Consider the following 4518-nt stretch of genomic DNA (forward strand, 5'->3'; position numbering starts at 1 on the left):
GGGAGAAACTGTTCTAAGAGTGAGCCCCAGGCTCCATAGACAAAGGGGTGATATAGGCGAGAGTGTATCCTTGAGATGCAGGGGAGGAATATTTATACTTTAGTCTTTGCTCTATCTTCGAAGTAAATATCACTTTGCTAATTGATGCTAAATGGTTAAATGGAAGTGGACCTAACAGTACAACCTGATGGCAACAGTGAAAGCAAACCTTCCAATCTCACAGGGTACCCTGGAGCCCTCAGGGGCAGGTGTAGTGTGCCTAGTTCTGGGAGAAGGAGTCAGAATATACTCACTACAGACCATTAGACAAGGAGAGCAGTTTATGTAAAGCTCCTAAGATTCAATTCAGTTTCTGTAAAGATGGAGTTTCAGTTCTGGGTCACAAGTCACATAAAAGAACAACCTGAATTTTCTACAGACCCAAGTATAAATAGCTGCTATCTGTGATGGCTCATCCCAAGACAAAGCTCTGCAATATTCACTTAATTCTTTCATCATTATCATTACTTAAGTATTTTTACGGCAGCTAGGTTGTATGGTAGATAGAGCACCTAGCCTGAAGTCAGGAAGACTCATCTTCCTGAGTTCAGATTTGACCTTAGACATTTAACTAGGTGTGTGACCCTGGGCAAGTCACCGAACCCATTTTGCCTAAATTCCTCATCTCCAAAAAGAGCTGGAGAAGGAAATGGCAAACTGCTGCAGTGTGTTTGCGAAGAAAACCCCAAATGGGATCATGAAGAGTCAGACATGAATGAAAAATGACTAAACAACAAAATATTTTTAAAAGTTGAAAATAATGTGTGATTCTTCAGAAGGGTATCTTTAGGTTACTATCATTTCTATTACATCTATAGAAGTTAATTCAGTTGGTTATATTCTCATCTTCATGAGCAGAGCTGTAACTGAGGTCAATTGACCATGGATTTGTCCTAGGGTACTGACGTTTAGAGTCTACTAACAGCAGAACACCTGTGACATATTTTATCCTTTCTGGAAGAGACATCCTAGATGAATTTCTCCTCATCCTTAGCAATGGCTTTGTCTCATGTCAGATCATTCTTCCTTTACGTAGTGGCTGAGTCTCATATTTCTCTGCCTCACTCTTCCCAGAATTGGGTAAATGTGAGAAAACTTTGACACGTACTCTCTTCTCTCCCAGTGTCTACACCTCCCAGGTGACATTCTCTTCCCTTACTTTCCCTCTCACCCCCTCTCATTCCCTTTCAGGTATAAAATTTATTGTAAGTCTTCCCATGGAGCTAAGTTCAGGGGTTCTATCCCCATGTGATTCAATTTGCTTTGCTACGTTTAATTGAACCTCTACGCGCATACCTTATGTTTGTACAAATATAGATTATAGAGCAAGCTGGATAAGAAAAGTTTTAATACATGCCCAGCCTTACCCCTGGGGGAAACAAACTAATGATAAATCATTTGATAAGCACTTATTAAGTGCCTACTATATTCCAGGTACTGTACTAAGTTCTGGAGATATAAATATGACTTGCCTTCATGTATCATCTGTGTGTGTGTGTGTATGTGTAGAAATTTTGTCTATGAAAGTGCCCTGACTTAAACATTTTTTTAAAATAGAAAAGTGAGTAAAGTCTTCAAAGTGTAGGCCAGTGAGCTTGATCTCCACTTCTAACAAAAATCCCATAATATGTCATGAAAGGGATGGCTTGCAAGCATTTAGAAAAGAAAGTGGTGATCCTTATAAAATCAGCTTAGTTTCATCAAGGATAGGTCATGCTATTAACCTTCTTTATTAGACTCTTGATAGATCAGGGGAATATAATAAATATAGCATACCTGAATTTTGGCAAAGTGTTTTAAAAAGTCAAGTTGTCTTTGCGAACAAGATGAAGAGATGTGTGCTGGATGGTAATACCCATAGATAGATTCAGATCCAGTTAGATGACTAGACTCGTAATGATTGAGGGCTTGATGTCACCTTAGAGGAAGGTATCAACTGGAGGGTCCCAGGGATGTGTGCTGTTCACTATCTTTTATCAATGACATAGATGAAGGCATAGATGACATGCTAACCAAATTTGTAGATGACTTGAAGCTAGATAGTATAGCTTGTACATCACATGACAAGCTAGAACAATGGGCTGAATTCAAGCAGGTAAAATTTTATAGGCAAATATAAATTTTTATACTTGTGTTAAAAAAAATAATCCTTTAAGTACAAGTGGAGAGGGAATATTTAGACCAGGGTGAGGAACCTATGTCCTCGAGGGTACATATGGCCTTCTAGGTCCTTTTATTAAGGGGATTTGTTCTGTGAAAGTTGGATTCAGTCAAAGGCCCACATTTGAATACCTAGAGAGGGGACATGTGGCCCTGAGGCCACAGATTCCCCACTCCTGGTCTAGACTGCACACAAATATCTGGGGTCTTTTTTGGTCTGCAAGTTCTATATGAGTCAACACTATGATATGGCAGCCCAAAAAGTTAAGAATGAGAGAACAAGTCTCACTACCCCTGGTTAGACTTCATCTGGAGCAGTATGTATAATTCTGAACACCACACTTATGAAGGGCATTGACAGGCTGGTCTACATCCAGAAGACATCAACCAGAGTGGTGAAAGGAGAAGATACATACCAAGTAATATTGATTATTTGAAGAAAAGGGTGTTCAGTCTAAGAAGAGAAAGCTAAGAGAGGGCATTATAGCTTTCTTTATGAATTTGAACACTGTCATGTGGAAGAGGAATTAGACTTGTTTTACTTGTTTCATTGGGCAGAACTGGAAACAACAGGCAGAAATTGAAAAGGAGAATTTAGGCATCATCTAACTAAAATTTCCTAACAAGTAGAACTATTAAAAAATGGGACAGTCCATCTTAGGAGACAATGGGTTTCCATCACTGGAGGTCTTCAAGGGAGAATACAGAGGAGATTCTCATACATACATACATATATATATATATATATATATATATATATATATATATATATATATATATATATATATATATATATATATACACATACACACATATAGGCCTATATATTTGGACTTTGAACTCTCAACTAGGATTGTGTGGTTATACTAGACAGAAACAGGACAAGTAGGTATATTGGAAAAATTGCTAGTTTGAGAGTCAGGAGATCTGGGTTTTGGTCTTGACTCTGTCAAGTACATAGCTTGGGTTCCTTGCAGTCATTGAATTAGACAAATCTCTTAAAGGCTCCATGCCTCAGTATCTTCATCTGTGAACTGAGGAGTCTGGGCAAATAATCTCCAGAGTCTCTTCCAATTCGAATGTTCTATAGTTCTATAATTTTTTGGTCCTTATCAAGAAGCTCAGTTTCCTATACTCTCATTGAGAATCTTCTTGTCTCAGCAGTCAGCATATATGAAGTTGTCACAAATTGGATGGGCATTTGGAAGCCATATCCCATTTGGTAACATGGGACACCATTGGAGGCTGTCTTTCTCCCCCTTTCCTTTTCAATAAATACTACATAAATAGAACATTTATTAAGCACTTACTATGTGTCAAGTCCTGTATGAAGAGCTGGAGATATAAATATAAACAAGGCAGCCCCTGTCCTTGAGACCTAGACCTTGGCAAGATAAGACAAAATTGGACCTATCAGAGCTAAGGATTCCTGTGTGGAGGCGATAAGATCCTGAGGATAGGAATGGTTTCATGACTGCTTTTGTTTATTTTTCGTAATCCTAGCACAGTACTTGGCATGGAGCTACTAAATAGAGCTTATTAAATGAAAAAGGATGATAGTAACTGTTTTAGAACTCTATGGTCATTGTTATTATCCTGGTGTTTCCTTAGTACCGGATGTGTACTTTTTGTACCATCATAATACTTGCAAGGATCTTCCCCCCACCCTCCCTTCCACTGAATCGATTAGGGGAGAGAGGGAGGGAGAGTAAAGATATATCCACAGTCCTTCTATGTTCTTTTGTCCTCTTTCAATGACTCTCTGAGTTGTCAATCAGCATCAGACTAGTCAGCAAAGTAGAACTGCCCATTAAATCCATGCTATTTGACCTGATTATTTGACCTGAGAACTCAGCCAGCCAGTGCCATTTCACGCAAAGAGAGGGAGCGTTCCCCTCTTCCTACATTTTTGGTGAAATTGTATAACTATTTCTGGGGTTTCATTAGTACAAAATTCCTGTGTGAGGACCTCATGGGGGTGTGTATGCGATAGTCTTAGCAACAATTTTGTTCTGTTGCCTTTGGCTTTAACTATATCCACTGAGGATATAAGCCTTCTTTTATATTTTGGGTTATTTTACTTGTTCACTTTTTGGCCAGGACCTATTCTTAGTTTATCTATTTGTGGTTTTTTGTGCACAGAGAAGGGAATTTTAAAAAGGAAGAAAGAAAAAATTGACCACACACAGTTTAGAGCCCAAATAAAAGATCTAGGGTGATTCGATATGAGGCACATTCAGGGTGTTCGGTATCCCAGTCATCTGCTTTGAGTGAGAATCATTTCTGTCCTCATACTACAACTGGACAATTAAAAGGAAA

Source organism: Notamacropus eugenii, chromosome 2, assembly GCF_028372415.1.
Source record: "Notamacropus eugenii isolate mMacEug1 chromosome 2, mMacEug1.pri_v2, whole genome shotgun sequence".
NCBI lineage: Eukaryota > Metazoa > Chordata > Mammalia > Diprotodontia > Macropodidae > Notamacropus > Notamacropus eugenii.